The sequence below is a fragment of the Nicotiana sylvestris genome, chromosome 11, assembly GCF_000393655.2.
Source record: "Nicotiana sylvestris chromosome 11, ASM39365v2, whole genome shotgun sequence".
Taxonomy (NCBI): domain Eukaryota; kingdom Viridiplantae; phylum Streptophyta; class Magnoliopsida; order Solanales; family Solanaceae; genus Nicotiana; species Nicotiana sylvestris.
This window is the reverse complement of record NC_091067.1, coordinates 140,141,237-140,160,234: the sequence shown is the minus strand read 5'-3', so window position 1 is coordinate 140,160,234 and position 18,998 is coordinate 140,141,237. Positions and strand designations below refer to the sequence as shown.

General features: G+C 37.6%; 1 pseudogene; it reads left to right on the top strand.

The window, feature by feature from the left end:
* Positions 1–3,263: 3,263 nt before the first annotated feature.
* On the top strand, positions 3,264–18,245 carry LOC104229344 (high affinity nitrate transporter 2.4-like; annotated as a pseudogene).
* The last annotated feature ends 753 nt before the right edge of the window (positions 18,246–18,998 follow it).

Below are 18,998 nucleotides of genomic sequence, written 5' to 3'. Positions count from 1 at the left end.
CTACAGGTCGGCACAAGGCCCCAGACATGGCATACAGCCCATAATATAGTATAAATATCAAAAATACAGAATAACATAGTATTTCCAAATCAAATAGGCGGCTTAATAGTCACTACGGGACGGACCAGGTCACAATCCCTACTGGTGCACGCCCACGCGCTCGTCACCTAGCATGTGCTCCACCGCTTTTATCAAAACAAGTCAACTACTGGGGTTTTGTACCCTCAGTTCCAAATTTACAATGGTTACTTACCTCAAACTAGTGAAAATACAACTCCGTGATACTTTGCCCCTTGAATCAGCCTGCACTCACATCGAATCTATTTAAAATCAGAATCACGGCATCAAAATATGCTAAGGGAACGAAGCCCAAGCGAAAACAATCGAAAAATACCAAAATCCCGAAATTAGCAAAACCTGAGCCCCAGGCTCACTTCTCGAAACTCAAAAATTTTCACATCATTAGATTTCTTATCTTCCCACGAGTCCATACGTATCAAGAATACAAAAATCGGAGTTCAAATGACCCCTCAAATCCTTAATTTAAGGCCTCTTAAACTCAAGCCCTACTCCTCCATTTTTAGCCCTTTAATTCCTTTAATTTCAGTCTTAATCCATGAAATATTACCATAGAAGTGTGTTTTAGGTCCAAAATCCTTACCTTAACGAAGTCCCTTTGATTCCTCTCCTCAAAATCGCCCAAAGCTCCCAATTCCAAGTTTAAAAATGGTTAAACCCTTCAAAAATCGCAAAGGAAGAAACATATACATTCTGCCCAGGCTTTTCCGAATCTGCGGCACACCCACCACATCTGCAGTACCGCATTTGTTGTCAAAACTCCGCTTCTGCGGAAATTCATTAATCTAGCCTTAACCGCATCTGCGGTCCACTAGCCGCATCTGCAATTCCAGACATTCTTCCCAATATCTACTTTTGCAGCCAATCCAACGCATATGCTGCGCCGCACCTTCGATCATCAAACTGCAGGTGCGAAAACACCGGAAGCAGCAAAACTTTAGCAGCTACAATTACACTTCAACTTCCCCGTTAACCACCCGAAATCATCCCGAGGCCCCTGGGACCTCAACCAAAAGCATAAATATAACCCAATATCTTATTCAAACTTGTTCCAATCATCAAAACACTCCAAACAACATCAAATCTAACAAATCACATCGGATTCAGGCCTAAGTTTCTAAAATCTTCCGAAATACGCTTTTGATCAAAAGCCCAACCAAACCACGTCCGAATGACCTGAAATTTTACACACATATCCCAATTGACACAACGAAGCTACTGCAACTCTCGGAATTCCATTCCGGCCCCTATATCAAAATATCGCCTATCAACCGGAAATCGTCAAAATATCAATTTCGCCAATTCAATCCCTAGTCTACTCCGAACCTCCAAAACCCATTCTGATCACGCTCCTAAGTCACAAATCACCTCTCGAAGCTAAACGAACCATCGGAACTCATATCCAAGCCCTCTAACACATAAGTCAATATCCAGTTGACTTTTCCAACTTAAGCTTTCTTAAAAGACACTAAGTGTCTCAAACTTCACCAAACCCATTCCGGACTCGATCTGACCAACCCAATGCCACAAAACACGGATAACAAAGCATAAAGAAGCTGAAATGGAGGAAACGGAGCGGTACTCATGAGACGACTGGCCGGGTCGTCACAAAGTTAGAGAAGAAAGAGAAAACAACATTGGTGAGGCATTGTATCAAAAGAGACGAGTGATATATGAACTGAGCTATCACGTCATTTCCATTATACTCGAAGAAACGCATTCACTATAAGAACTCCCTTGCATCCCAAGGGGACTGGATTAGGATTCACATTGAATCTGAACTAGTATAAAAATTCTAGTGTCTTTAATTCATGCATTTACTTTCAGCATCTTATATTCTGTTATTAAAACTGTTAGTTTATTGTATCTAGTCGACTAATTGAAAAACCAGTCTACTAACAGAGATTAAGTTTAAAAATATACAATTCCCCCCCCCCTCTTGTACTTTCACATAGAAGGATGGAAGATGTTTCAAGTAGTGAAGAAACTTTAGGGTCTCAAGCCTATACTGTAGAAGCTACATAAAAGCAATTTCAATAATATAGTAAAGGAAGCAATAATAGATAGGGAGCAGCTATTGAAGAGCCAAGAACTACTTCAGCTTAATCTGCTGGATGCAAATTTACAACAAGAGGAGAGGAAATTGGGAGAAACGTTTAAGAGGTCTAACTATTGGGAAGAAATATTTCTTCAACAAAGGAGTAAAGCAACTTGGATACGATTGGGGGATGATAACACTAAGTACTTTTGCTCTGTGATCAAGCACAGGAAGTTAGTACAAGTAGTCACACAGTTGCAGGATAGTAATGGGAACATACATGATGATCCAGAAGCTATAGCTGGAGTTTTTGTAAAGTTTTATAAAGAACCATTGGGGGAACAGGGAGGGTGGAGAAGAATAGCATCAGCATGGTTTCTACATAATGGCCATAGATTAACTACACAACAACAGCTGGATCTAATTGCCCCATACACAAGGAAAGATGTTAAAAATGCAATGATGAGTATCAATATGAACAAAAGCCCTAGGCTAGATGGATTTGGGAGTGTTTTTTTCCAAAAGTGCATGGAGCATTGATGGTGATGAAGTGAGTGAAGTTGTGTTAGATTTTCCAAAAAACTGGGAAGTTGTTGAAACAACTGAATTCAACACTAATTAGTTTGATCCCTAAGGTGCCTAATCCACTGAATGTTGGTCAATTTAGGCCAGTATCTTGTTGTAACACTATATACAAATGTATCTCCAAGATTCTATGTACAAGATTAAAGAGTGTACTACCATTATTGGTCAGTGAATCACAGGCAGCGTTTGTCCAAGGGAGATTACTGGTGCATAATGTATTGATTTGTCATGACCTCATGCGACATTACAATAAAAAAATAACTCCAAGATGTTTAATGAAGATTGACTTGAGAAAGGCTTATGATATGGTGCGATGGGAGTTTATAGAGGAGATGTTGAAAGGCTATGGATTTCCAGGATGCTTCATCCAATTAGTGATGGCATGTGTCTCTTCTACATCTTTTTCTATCAAAGTGAATAGGGAGGGATATGGTTACTTTGCTGGGAGGGGAGATTGAGGCAAGGTGATCTGATATCACCCCTCTTATTTGTAATGGTTATGGAGTACTTGTCCGAAATTATGGAAAGAATGAGTCAATTACCATATTTTTTATTTCATCCTATGTGTAAGAGACAGAAGCTTACTCATTTGATATTTGCTTACGACCTCATGGTTTTTTGCAAAGGAAATATTAGCTCTGTTAACAGAGTTATGAAAGCACTAAAATATTTTTCAGAGGTGACTGGCTTAATAGCAAATGTTGATAAATCTAATATGTTTGTGGATGGAGTAAATACAGAGATGAAGGAGAAGCTAGTAGAGATGACTGGATTTGCAGTAGAAACTTTTCCAATAAGGTACTTGGGATTACCACTTTCGCCTAAGAAGTGGAATAAGATGGAATGTCACCAATTGACTATGAAGATTACAGGGAAAATAAGAGCTTACTCTGCTAAGAATCTATCTTATGCATGTAAATTACAAGTTATAAACTCTGTACTGTTTTCACTATATAATTTTTGGGGAGCAGTATTCATCCTCCACAAAGTGTGTCAAAAGAGGTTGATAGAAAATGCAGAGAATTTTTATGGGGCAGTAATACAGAATAGAAAAAGGTCCCTCTAGTTGAATGGGAGAAATTTCGTAAACCAAAAGCACAATGGGGTTTGAATATCAAAGGATGTAGAAACTGGAATATAGCAGCTGTTGGGAATCTGATATGGATGTTAATAGAGAAAGCGGATAACCTATGGGTGAAGTGGGTGTATGGTATACATATGAAGAATGTTATTAATTTTTGGAAACATCAGGCACCAGTGGACAGTAGCTGGTATTGGAGAAGGCTCAACAAACTAAAGATGGGGATGATAAGTTGTTATCACAGTGGAAGGTATTGCATAACTGATAATGGGCACTTTTCGATAACAAAAGGATATTTGAAACTAATAGGAGATGCTCCTAAATTGCAAATAGCTGGTTTAGTATGGAGCAGGGTAATGCTATCAAAACACATATTCATAGTGTGGCTCGGTATGCAGGGGAGACTCATGACAAAAGATAGACTAAGAGATATGGGAATACACTGCAACAGCACAACATGTGGGATGTGTGATGCTAACAAAATTTGAGAATGCAGTACACTTACTTCATGAATGTACTTGGTCTGGGCAGTTATGGACAATGATAAAGCAATGGATTGGCCTCAGCATACAGTGTCTAGAGGTGGCGGATACAATGCAAAACATCAATAGAAAACATTGGAGCAGCTTTAATAAGAGGATCATGGCAGCAATATATGGAGCGGAAATTTATCAAATATGGCAAGCACGAAACTGGAGACAATCTAGAGGACATAGTATAGATAATAGTTTTGTTTTGCAGCAAATACAAAGTGTAATAAGGGAAAAAATTGAGATGTTGAGGGGTACTAAGGAAGCAAGGAAAATTAGGTTTCTAATTGATATGTTATGTAGCTAGTAGTCATGTTTTTTTCTTTTTTGAGAGAGTGATTGAGGCTCAGTTACTAGTTTTATAATATTAGTGAGTACTCTTTATGTGTAGATTGATGTTTTGATTGTCTGCTAATATATTCACATCTTATCACTCACAAAAATTCAAAAACAGCCCAGAATTATATTCATGTCCAAACACAACTCTAATTTTCAAATATAATTTTCACTTGAAATTATTTTTCACTTTTTTCGAAATTTTACAATTTTTTTTCCAAACGCCTACTAAATCTGTCAATTGTGAGTCTGTGATCATTTTGTTAAATTATTTGAGCTCCAAACCAAAAACCTTAAAGCAATAGGTGGAGTGACTCAGAACACTGTAAACTGCTTTGGAGATACCCAATCAATGAGGGACAACTTTATTTCTCTAACGCATTTAGCTTAAAAAAATATATTCACCTCATAACAAAAGAAGATTGACTATTACAGTAGTATATATATTCAGTGGCAGAGGCACCTTATAGCAAGGGGTGTCAATTGATATTCTTTCGCGGGTAAAATACACTGCGTAAATAGGTGAAAAATATTTCTATAGGCATATTTAATATATGTTGACTCCCTTTGATTTTTTCGTATATTTACTTTTATATATTTTGACACTCTTTAATGAAAATCTTATCTCTGCCACTATATATAATGTTAAAATTTTAAAACAAGGTTTAAGTATGGTAGTTAGTGAAGATAGAAATTAAAATTATCATGAACTTTTCAAATATAAGATAATACTAACACTATTCCTAGTACAGATGCGGCCATAATGGATTCTATAATTTCCATTAAACAATACATTGTGACCATTCAGAATCTCCATTGGTTACCTAGCCTTATAATTTGTCAACGCCATCACACCTATATAAACACATCTAGTTTGTCGCAAATTAAAATATCAACTTCAAATCAAACTAATTAAGCCTTAGCTTCTTCTTTAGCATTTTAATCAATCCTTTTTCTTTTTTTTCTAAAGGAGAAAAATGTAACGACTCGACTGGTCGATTTGAGCAATTTCGTTCGGTTTGGCAGTTTGAGGTCACAAGTAACTTCATATTATGTGTATCGACTTGCATGCGCAATCTGGGCGTGAAACCGGAAAGCTTTTATGTGAAAATATAAAAAAAATATAATAATTCTAGAGTTAAAATTTAGTTTTTAGTTGACTTTGGTCAACGTTTTTGGTAAACGGACCCGTATCTTGTTTCAACGATCTCAGGAGGTCCACGAAAAAATATGGGACTTGGGTGTATGCCCGAAATTGAATTCCGAGGTCCCTAGCCTTAGAAAATAATTTTTGAAGAAAATTGTTGTGCTGTTTTTAAAGGAAATAAATAAATGAATTAATGTTTGAACTCGTTGGTATCGGGCCCGTATTTTGATTTTGGATCCTGGTACAAGTTTGTTAGGATATTTAAGTCTTATCTGTAAAATTTGGTGAGAATTGAAATTGATTTGACGTGATTTGGACTTCCGGTTGAAAAGTTAGAAAATCATGAGTTTTGAGTTAAATTCATAGTTTTTGATGTTATTTTAATGATTTAATCGTACGAGCAAGTCTGTATGATATTTTTAGACTTGCGTGCATGTTTGGTTTGGATCCCTGAGGGCTTGGGTGAGTTTCGGATAGGTTTAGGCTATGTAGCGCTTGTTTTTGGATGCTTCATCATTGTTTCTTCAAGTAACAATGATACTACATTGAGCAAATGAGACCCAAATTCAGTTTTTATTAAACCATTAGATCTGTATCAAAATTACGGAGTCATAGGAAAAAGAATCATCGAATTTAGACATTGTATGAGGAAGTTATCCTCATTTTCGTGTCAGAAAAAACTGCTGGTTTCTCATGTGGTCGCAAATACGGATTTTTCATCGCAATTGCGATGCCTAGTTCGCAAATGCAAAATTTTTGTCACAAATGTGACTTCTGCCAACCCTGCCTTGTTCACAAATTGCGAGGGTTCGCATTTGCGAACCCTGGATCGCAAATGCGACAGGTGAAGCCAGTTAAGTGAGATTTTTGACGAGATTTTCACCCATTTTTCAATTTTCTCAAACCCTAAACCTCCATAGGCGATTTTCCAAAGACCCAAACTTCTCAAAATTATAGGGTAAGTGTCTCTAATCAATTTTCAACTATATGTTATGATTATATCTTAGATTTAACATCAAATTCATGAGAATCTAAAGAAAAATTTGGGGGAAATTGTGAAATCTTTCAAAAATATAAAATGATAATTTGAATGACCAAATGTTATCGGAATTTGATAATTTCTGTATGGGTGAAATCGTAGCGGAATGAGTGTTTGGTTTTTGTTAAATTTGTCGGGTTCCGAGGTGCGGGCCAGGGGAGTTGACTTTTGTTGGCTTTTTAGCAAATTGTATAAGAATCATAGTTTTATAAATTGAAATTGTTTTCTCTTGCATTGTTTGATGTATTCAAATCGATTTTTGCTAGAATGAGCCGAGCGTTGATGAATCGGTAAAGAAAAATCTAAATTGAGTATTGAATTAGTCGGATTGAGGTAAGTATCTTGTCTAACCTTGTGTGGGGGACTTCCCCTTGGGGTTTGAGTCTTCTATGCTAATTGTAGTCCGTGCACGAGAGGTGACGAGTGTGTGCTCAGACTTATTTGTGGGAAATTTGCCTCTAGGGTTCTTAGGTCCTAATGTTCATTACGTGCAAAGTATTCCGTCATGCTTGAGTTTCCTAATTGCTTAAATTACCTCTATATGCTCCATATGATGTTGCTAGCTTTTCTCTAATTCTTACGTATTACTTGACCCCTAATTGCCTTAATTGAAGTGATTGTCTTCCTTATTATTTTGATATTTCTTGATTGTGAGTTCCCCTATGAGTTCGTGTGAATATGTTACATGTCCATTTGTTGTGGTTACCGGTGTAATTATCATGTGCTTATTATGTCTTGCTGCTTTGTTAAGGTAAGTGTGTTTATTGGTTTTCTTTTCGTGATCCTTATTATGTACTATTCATGTTTGACTTGATGAGTATTCATGTTGGACCAGGCTTATGGTAATTCCTTGGTATTTGATCATTGTTGAGTATTGATTCAAGTTGGGATTCATTTTGTAAAGTTAATTGTTGGAACGAGATTGGTTATTGTTGATTTCCTTGTCGGGATGCATCGTTTATGATATTATTTTCCTTGTCGGGATGTTATTTCTTATGATATCGTTTCCCTTGCCGGGATTCTTTTGTGATTGGTGTTGATTTGTATATTGGGATCAAGTTGCACGCCGCAACAATATTATATGGGATCGGGTTGTACGTCGCAACAATATTATATGGGATCGGGTTGCATGCCGCAACAATATTATATGGTATCAGGTTGCACGCCGCAACAAGGAGTAATAAGGGTGGACAGGTGGGGTCGTGTTTTATGCCGCAACATTATTATATAATTTGGATCGGGTTGCACGCCGTAACAATATTATATAATTTGGATTGGGGTGCACGCCGCAACATTATTATATGATTTGGATTGAGTTGCACGCCGCAACGGTATTATATAATTGGGATCGGGTTGCACGCCGCAACAAGAAAGAATAAAAGTGAATATTGATTCTTACGGTGAGAACGAGAGTACAAGCACGAGAGATAAAGTACGAAGGGCGATGTCGTGCACTTTTTGTTTGCTTTGTTTATTTATTGTTATCAATTCAAGTGTTTTAACTCTTTAGATTCCTTTACTGTTGTGATCCTTTGTGTTGGAATACATAGTATTTTCAATACCTCGCCGTATTTATATATACATATTTCAATACTTCAAATTCAAAATTTGTCACATTTTTAATTCAATTAGTTACTCAATTAAATTCCCTTAAATCGTCTGAAGTTGTAATTTACTTAAAAGGGAATTTCTATTAAGTTAATTTATTAAATTCCATGTTAAAGGTAATAATTCATTCGATGTTGTTTTTTAAATTGAAAATGGTACTTTCTTTATTCAAATAATTTCTAAAAACAACTTCATCTTTTCTTGTTGAGTTCCTAATTGGTTTAGAAGGTGTACTGTACTTTATGTTATGTAAATGAGACTCCTGGAACACCTTAATTGCATTAATTATGGGCCCTATACTGAGTAATAACAGAACGTTGTTGCACAAAGTGAGACAAAATATGTGGGCACAAGGTGCCAGGTGTGCTAAAGGTTTGGAAGTTGAGGTTATGATATGAGACATCGAGTTCTGAGATGGCTGGGGTTGTGCACTAGAAACGATATGATTGATTGAGTGACACTGTCTTCCTTACTTGAGTACATTCTACTTCTCTGTGTTCTAGTTATGTGTGTGTTGATTTATTTGGTTATCTTTCATTTCCATCCGAGTTTCCTTTTATTATTTCAACTGTTTGTAGATTGATTTATCCCTACTGTTGATATTATTTCGTTACCTTTATCTTGATATTTGTTATCATATCCTGTTTAATCTGTCTGACCAGTAGGTGTCTTGATTGTTCCTCGTCACTACCCCATCAAGGTTAGTCTTGATACTTACTAGGCATCATTGTGTTGTGCTCATACTACACTTCTGTACATTTTTGTGTACAGATCCAGGTATTTGATCGGTAGTAGCCGTGCGGGTCGTTGTGGTGGAGACTCAAGGTAAACCTGTTGCAGCGTTCGCAGGCCTCGAAGTCACCTTCACTTGTACTTACTTCCATTTGTTCCTTTTGTTTCAAAACAGTGATGTATTTATTTTGTATAACTACTCTTAGAAAGGCTTATGACTTGTACCACCAGTTTTGAGAATTGTAATTTGTTAAGAGTTATTTAAAGTAAAGATAGCAAATATAATTATTATCTTAGTTAATGTTAGGCTTACCTAGTTTAGAGACTAGGTGCCATTACGACTCCTTTGGAGAGACTTTGGGTCGTGACAAGTTGGTATCAAAGTTCTAGGTTCATAGGTACTACGAGTCATAAGCAGGTTTAGTAGAGTCTTGTGGATCGGTACGGAGATGTCTGTTCTTATCTTCGAGAGGCTACAGAACTATTAGGAAATTCCACTTCTTTCATTCCTTATCGTGTGATATTGATTCAGCTCGAATTATATAACTTATGTTCCTTTACATCCACTCGTGTGTAATATTACGCTCTCGGTGTCCGCTATGCGCCAGTAGTTCATGATGCTACAGTTAGGCTATGAAGGAGTCAGGGATGCTCAAGTATTGCCTCGACATGTTACCTAGACTAAAGATACAGAGACATTAAGAGACTATTCAGTTGTTCGTATGGAGGCGCAGCGGTTTCCGGCATCTGATTGACGAGTGCGAGCTTGGGAAGGTTTAATTGGTTGACTATTCACCGCGATTGTGGCAAGGCCACGAAGTGGGTGTTGATTGGGAATAGTTTGTGGTAACGGAGTACCTTCTGATTTGTGTAGTACGAAATTTGAAGGTTAGTTTTGCGGATCATCAGACGTTGTTTTCTATGGCTTTGCGCCAAGCGGAGGAGTTAAATAGCGCCATTTAGATGCAGAGTTAGATTTATAGCAGATTTGGCCTGAGGTATGTGTATATGTGGTATTAGTGGGTTCTCGGATTTTGTGTATGACCAAGGTATGAGATCTTGCATGGGATGATGTTGGGGCTTACAGTGTTTCCGTGTCATTAATGGATCTACATATCAGCATCAAGGGGAGTCGAAGGAACAACTTCAGATTCATATAAGGTTTATTCATCGTAGGTGTCGTGGTTGCGGCAGGACGGGGTGCTTCAGAGGAAATGCAGTGGTTTATAAGCTTCTGGGCTAGGTGGTTCGTGTCAAGATCACCTGTATTTGGGACTTTGATTGGGATTAGTGCATATCGACTATCCAAAGAAATGGGTTAGCTACGTGGTGTTGGGTCGGCATAGCGATGAAGTGATTGGTCCTTTGAATAGGAATTCTCTACTGGCATTTGCGGCAGCACTCTTGGATTGGACGGTTTCTATGACTCGGTTGAGTTAGGGAGGTGCAGTCTTGATGGCTTAGTTGCGAGCGGGCGGATCTCGGAGAGTTCTCGGTGGTTTGGCAACGACTTAAGTTGGATGTCTACTATGAGCTTAAGGAATATGTGGTACATTGCGGTTTTCTCCTGGATCAGTATTTGGAATTTATAGAGTGTGGCATTGTTGGCTATCATATGTGAGGAGTGTGCATTTTTGGAAAGGACCTTGAGTTTTGGTTTGCGGGTGCGTGGCTAGTAGCATGGTGATTACTGGGTTTTGAGGTTTTCGAGGTTTATGTTTTGTTACCCGACCAGAAATCCTATATGGATGCTTCAGCAGAATGATAGGGTGTGAGTGATATATCAGCCATTTTTGCGTAGTTGAGTTGGGTACTGAAATCTTGGTATTCCTGAGGTTTGGGGCTAGATGCCCTCATATGGGGACTATTTTTGTTTGCGGATTGTGAAGAAATGTTGAGAATGGGGTAATTAGTAGCATGTATTAGCGATAGGTTGTTGTGGATCTTTTTGAAGAATATTTATCTAATTGGTAAGGATCAGGATTTGGTTGTGGGCTATTTGGAGGATCAACGAGAATATGTATGTCGTGTCAGATCAAGTTTGTATGCCTCTGTGAGATTGTCATTTTGGTTATGTGATCAGGTAGAAGGGATATTATTTGTGCCCCTAGCCTACATTATGTGCTACTCTTTTATATTGTGTTAGGCAGTGAGGTTGTATGATTATACCCCGCGCATGTTGTAACTCTATTCAGGCCTTATGACGAGGCGGGCGATATAGCCCTCGTGATGTTGATTTGCTCATTGCACCTTATATGTACTTGCTTCTCTCATATTTTATTACTTCTATTCATTGTTCCCACAGTTTTACTTCTACACTCTACTTTGCCTTATATCAATATTTTTGTGATCAGTGGACCCGAGCATTTTGGCTTGATGAGTATTTGGGAGCGGGCTGAGTGCCGCAACGAATGTTATGTGGGGTACCCTTTCATTGTGCTTATTTGGTGTTGTGTTTTCCCTCTGTGGGACGATTTGATGAAAGACTATACTTTTTTTGTCACACATGTTGTACTTGTTAGATAATTCTTATACTTGGCTTTTCCTTATTTGTGCTGCATAATTTAGTTATTGCCAGTTGGGTGTACGAACTGTGTAGTGTGAGAATTCGTATGGTTCCGTGGTGAGTTGTTAGTTGGGCTGCTTGTGCTGGCTGAGATGAAGTTCTTAGACCTAAGATTTGTACTATGGTATTGGGGGTGAGGAGTGCTTTGATGTATGTGGTTGTTTCTGCTAAGAGTTGGGTAATGGCCCTTGGCGGACGAGAAAGTTTCTTGAACTGTTGACTTCATGAGCAGCTATGAATATTCGCATGTTTCTTTATCATGGGCAGTGTTATGGAGGTCCGAAACAAGGTTATATTCAATGTGAGGTGTATTGTCGGCATCCAGGATGTTATTTGAACAGCTATGGTTGTCAGAGGTTATTGTTTCGGGCATTTGAGTGGTGTGGAACAGCATGTAATTGTATTCTGGATTGGAATTTTGGCTCGATTCAGTTTGTTTAGGTTCATGCAGTGTGATGATGTGGGATTCGGGTCCTATGATGAATTTCAAACGTTGAGGTTTGGGTTCTGTCCTATGGTTTAGACTAAAGATGAGGTGAGACCATCAGCTAAGTTGCATTGTCAGTCCTACATAGGTTTGGGTGATGGGGAATCGCCCCGGGTGTATGTATGAGGAGCTTATGCAGTGGTTCGATGGCTTTGGAACGACTCCGGGCACGTTCGAGGACGAACGTATGTTTAGGTGGAGGAGGATGTAACGACCCGACTGGTCGTTTTGAGCAATTTCATCAGGTTTGGCAGTTTGAGGTCACGAGTAGCTTCATATTATGCGTATCGACTTGCATGTGCAGTCCGGGCGTGAAACCGGAAAGCTTTTATTTGACAATATGAAAAATATAGTAATTTCTAGAGCTAAAATTTTGTTTTTAGTTGACTTTGGTCAATATTTTTGGTAAACGGACCCGGATCTATGTTCTGACGATCTTGGGAGGTCTGTAGTAAAATATGGGACTTGGGCGTATGCCCGGAATTGAATTCCAAGGTCCCTAGCCTTAGAAAATAATTTTTGAAGAAAATTGTTGTGCTGGTTTATAAAGAAAATAAATAAATGAATTAATGTTTGAACTCGTTGGAATCGGGCCCGTATTTTAGTTTCGGATCCTGGTACAAGTTTGTTATGATATTTAAGTCCTATCTGTGAAATTTGGTGAGAATCGGAATTGATTTGACGTGATTTGGACGTCCGGTTGAAAAGTTAGAAAATCATGAGCTTTGAGGTTAAATTCATAGTTTTTGATGTTATTTTGATGATTTGATCACACGAGCAAGTCCGTATAATGTTTTTAGACTTACGTGCATGTTTGGTTTGGAGCCCCGAGGGCTTGGGTGAGTTTCGCACAGGTTTAAGCTATGTTGCGCTTGTTTTTGGATGCTTCATCGTCATTTCTTCAAGAAAAAATGATATAATATTGAGCAAATTCAGTTTTTACTGAACCATTAGATCCATATCAAAATTACGGAGCCATAGGAAAAATAATCATCGAATTTGGACATCGTATGAGGAAGTTATGCTCATTTTCGTGTCGGAAATATTTGTTGGTTTCTGGTGTGGTCGCAAATGCGAACTTTTTCATCGCAATTGCGATGTCCAGTTCGCAAATGCAAACTTTTTGTCGCAAATGCGACTTCTTCCAGCCCTGCCTTGTTCGCAAATGTGAACCATGGGTCGCAAATGCGACATCTAAAGCCTGTTAAGTGAGATTTTTTACGAGATTTTCATCCATTTTTCAATTTTCTCAAACCCTAAACCTCCATAGGCGATTTTTCAAAGACCCAAAACTTCTCAAAATCATTGGGTAAGTGTCTCTTATCAATTTTCAACTATATTTTGTGATTATATCTTAGATTTAACATCAAATTCATGAGAATCTAAAGGAAAATTTGGGGAAAATTGTGAAATCTTTCAAAAATGTAAAATGATAATTTTAATGACCGAATGGTATCAGAATTAGATAATTTTTGTATGGGTGAACTCGTAGCAGAATGGGTGTTCGATTTTTGTAAATTTTGTCGGGTTCCTATATGCGGGCCCAGGGAGTTGGCTTTTGTTGACCTTTTGCAAATTGTATAAGAATCATAGTTTTGTCAATTAAAATTGTTTTCTCTTGCATTGTTTGATGTATTCAAGTTATTTTTGGCTAGATTGAGCCGAGCGTTGATGAATCGGTAAAGAAAAAGCTAAATTGAGTATTGAATTGGTCGGATTGAGGTAAGTATCTTGTCTAACCTTGTGGGGGGGACTTCCCCTTGGGGTTTGAGTCTTCTATGCTAATTGTAGTCCGTGCACGCGAGGTGACGAGTGTGTGCTCAGACTTATTTGTGGGAAATTTGCCTCTAGGGTTCTTAGGTCCTAATGTTCATTACGTGCAAAGTATTCTGTCATGCTTAAGTTTCCTAATTGCTTAAATTACCTCTATATGCTCCATATGATGTTGCTAGCTTTCCTCTAATTCTTATGTGTTACTTGACCCCTAATTGCCTTAATTGGAGTGATTGTCTTCCTTATTATTTTGATACTTCTTGATTATGAGTTCCCCTATGACTTCGTATGAATATGTTACATGTTCATTTGTTGTGGTTGCTGGTGTAATTATCACGTGCTTATTATGTCTTGTTGCTTTGTTAAGGTTAGTGTGCTTATTGGTTTTCTTTTCGTGATCCTTATTATGTACTATTCATGCTTGACTTGATGAGTATTCATGTTGGACCAGGCTTATGGTAATTCCTTGGTATTTGACCGTTGTTGAGTATTGACTCAAGTTGGGATTCATTTTGTGAAGTTAATTGTTGGAACGAGATTGGTTATTGTTGATTCCCTTGCCGGGATGCATTGTGTATGATATTGTTTTCCTTGCCGGGATGTTATTGCTTATGATATTGTTTCCCTTGCCGCAATATTATTGTTATACTATTGTTCCCTTGCTGGGATTCTTTTGCGATTGGTGTTGATTTGTATATTGGGATCGGGTTGCACGCCGCAGCAATATTATATGGGATCGGGTTGCACGTCGCAATAATATTATATGGGATCGGGTTGCACGCCGCAACAAGGAGTAATAAGGGTGGATAGGTGGGGTCGGGTTGCACGCCGCAACATTATTATATGATTTGGATCGGGTTGCACGCCCCAACATCATTATATGATTTGGATCGGGTTGCACGCCGTTGGGATCAGGTTGCACGCCGCAACAAGAAAGAATAAAAGTGAATATTGATTCTTATGGTGAGAACGAGAGTACAAGCACGAGAGATAAAACACGAAAGGCGATGTCGTGCACTTTCTATTTGTTGTGTTTATTTGTTGTTATCAATTCAAGTATTTTAACTGTTTAGATTCTTTTACTGTTGTGATCCTTTGTGTTGGAATTCATAGTGTTTTCAATACCTCGCCGTATTTATATATACATATTTCAATACTTCAAATTTCAAAATTTGTCACATTTTTAATTCAGTTAGTTACTCAATTAAATTCCCTTAAACTGTCTCAAGTTGTAATTTACTTAAAAGAGAATTTCTACTAAGTTAATTTATTAAATCTCATTTTAAAGGCAATAATTCATTCAATGTTGTATTTTAAATTAAAAATGGTACTATCTTTGTTCAAATGATTTCTAAAAATAATTTCATCTTTTTCTTGCTGAGTTCCTAATTGGTTTAGAAGCTATACTCTACTTTATGTTATGTAAATGAGACTCCTGGAATATCTTAATTGCATTAGTTATAGGTCCTATGTACTGAGTAACATGAGAACGTTGCTGTACAAAGTGAGACAAAATATGTGGACACAAGGTGTCAGGTGTGCTAAAGGTTTGGAAGTTAAGGTTATGATATGAGACATCGAGTTCTGAGATGGCTGGGGTTGTGCACCAGAAACAATATGATTGATTGAGTTGACACTGTCTTCCTTACTTGAGTTCATTCTACTTCTCTGTGTTCTAGTTATGTTTGTGTCGATTTATTTGGTTATCTTTCGTTTCCATCCGAGTTTCGTTTTATTATTTTGATTGTTTGTAGATTGATTTATCCCTGCTGTTGATATTATTTCATTACCTTTATCTTGTTATTTGTTATCATATCCTGTTTAATCTGTCTGATCAGTAGGTGTCTTGATTGTTCCTCGTTACTACCCTATCGAGGTTAGTCTTGATACTTACTGGGCACCGTTGTGCTGTGCTCATACTATACTTCTGTATATTTTTATGTACAGATCCAGGTATTTGATCGGCAGTAGCCATGCGGGCCGTTGCGGTGGAAACTCAAGGTAAACCTGCTGCAGCGTTCGCAGGCCTCGGAGTCGCCTTCTCTTGTACTTACTTGCATTTGTTCCTTTTGTTTTGGAACAGTGATGTATTTATTTTGTATAACTACTCTTAGAAAAGTTTATGACTTGTTCCATCAGTTTTGAAAATTGTAATTTGTTAAGAGTTATTTAAATTAAAGATAGCAAATATAATTGTTATCTCAGTTACTAGGTGTTACCACGACTCCTTTAGAGGAATTTTGGTTCGTGAAAAAAAAAAGGGTGATATTGAAGGATCACCAGGTAGTTTATGCATGGAGTTACAGGTAGAGAGTCAGTTCTTGCCTTTTCCGTTGCATCTCCAATGGTACCAACTGATACCACTGCACAGTTTAAAGTTCCAGTTGATTTTGAACACAAGGCCAAGATTTTCTGATTCTATTCATTTTCAAAACCTCACGGTCTAACTTTTCAACTTTCTTGGATTTCTTTCTTTACTTGTTTCGTTTCTACTTTTGCTGCTGCTCCTTTAGTTCCTATTATTAGGGACAACCTTAACTTGACCAAAATGAACGTTGGTAATGCTGGGGTTGCCTCTGTTTCCGGAAGTATTCTATCTAGGCTTGCAATGGGAGCGATTTGTGATATGATAGGGCCACGATACGGATGTGCATTTCTCATAATGTTAACAGCCCCAGCTGTTTTTTGCATGTCTTTCGTGTCTTCGGCTGGTGGCTACGTTGCTGTAAGATTCATGATAGGATTTTCACTCGCGACATTTTGTGTCATGTCAATATTGGATGAGTACGATGTTTAATAGTCAGATTATTGGTCTCGTTAATGGAACTGCAGCTGGATGGGGAAATATGGGTGGTGGTGCTACTCAACTTATTATGCCTTTGCTTTATGATATAATTCGAAAAGCAGGGGCGACGCCATTTACTGCTTGGCGAATTGCATTCTTTATTCCTGCATGGTTTCATGTTATTATGGGAATTTTGGTGTTAACTCTTGGCCAAGATTAGCCTGATGGTAACCTTGCTTCTCTACAGAAGAAAAGTGATTTTTCTAAAGATAAATTCTCTAAGGTAAGCAATAGTACTCAATTTCCATTCCTTTTTTGTGCCCTTTTTCAAATACAAAACATGTAGCTAACTATTTGATCTGTATGTTTTGGTAGATATTGTGGTATGCTGCAACAAATTACAGGTGATGGATCTGTGTTCTGCTCTATGGATACTCTATGGGAGTTGAATTGACTACAGATAACGTGATTGTTGAGTACTTCTTTGATAGGTTTGATCTGTTGTCCTTGAACTTTTTATTATAAACGTCAATATTAAATTGTAACTGTCCAGCCCGCTAGTGATATTGTCCGTTTTAGGCCTAGGGTCTAAGGCTTGTTAACTTATATACTCAGCATCCCTCTTGTGTTTTGTCGATGTGTGACTCAGTCTAAAGTCTGGGCTGTTACATAAATCTACATGACCTAATTAAGGAAATTATCTCTAATCTGAAACAATTGTGTAGATTTGATCTGAAACTTCAGATGGCTGGAATTATAGCTGCTACATTTGGTATGGCTAACCTCTTATCTCGACCCCTCGGAGGATGGTGTTCAGACTACTCAGCCAAACATTTTGGAATAAGGGGAAGACTATGGAACTTATGGATTTTACAAACACTTGGTGGAGTTTTCTGTATCCTCCTCGGAAAAGCTAATACACTTCCCCTGGCTGTATTTTGGATGATCATATTCTCCTTAGCCGCTCAAGCAGCAGAAGGAGCTATATTTGGTATAGTTCCTTTCATTTCGCGTCGATCATTAGGTATAATCTCAGGTATGACAGGAGCTGGTGGCAATTTTGGTTCTGGATTGACACAACTTATATTTTTCACAAGTACAAAGTACTCAACACAAACAGGATTGGTTTATATGGGGATTATGGTTATAGCTTGTACACTTCCTGTATCTTTTATACATTTCCCACAATGGGGAAGCATGTTTTTGCCTCCAACTAAAGATCCTGTTAAGAGTACTGAAGAGCATTATTTTTCCTCTGAGTACACTGAGGCTGAGAAGCAGAAGGTATGCACCAAAACAGCATCAAGTTTGCTGAAAACTGTCGGACGGAACGTGGCAAGCGTGTCGGTTCAGCAACTACCCCACCTGATGTAACGCCAAACCGTATCTAATGGAAAAAAACTTACTCGTATTGGGTGTTTGCACCAACATAATAAACGTGTGATATGTGTCTACTATGTGTTTTTATATAATTTTATGACTCTTAGGATTAGATTACTTGATTTGGGGTAAACATAGTAAATAGTTCTTGACTGGTAAGTTGTCAATCGTTGGTTGATGGCTGATTTAGTTGGAAGGAACAAACATAAGAATGTATACTGTAGTTTCTTAATTATATTTTGTTGATTTCTTTCTAAGCTAGATTCAATTCTAGCAATAACGCGTTATCGAATATTATATATTGTACTTTTTTCAGATGGTGTTCAAAAGTTGACAAAATGGAGTAGTTTATTTTGATCTCCTATTGTTTATTGCTCTATTCTGGTTTTAGTCCTTTTTTTATTCAACTGAGATTCTGAGAACATGAAATCAAATCAAATTATGTGATATGGACTCTGATACCCATGCAAATTAAATATTTGACAATTTTTGAGCCCAAGATCAGTGCTTCTAGTTCTCAATCACCAAATTGAAAATGGAATCAAAGGTATAAATCTGGTTAAATTTCAGATAAAGTTCTATACCATCTATAATATACAGTTTCAATTTCCTACTCCACCTGTTATACCACTACTAGAAATCCGGAAAAAGAGATCAAAATTGATCTGTCAAGAAAAGCGACCAAAGTTGGTCGTTAAATTAGAGAAAATAATTAAATAATTATTCTAAATACATTAGCGACCAAAGCTGGTCGCTTTTTGGTCGATAATTTGGTCAAAATGTTGACCGGACTAGTCAGACTTGCTTGGTCAAAGAAATACTGAAATTAGCGA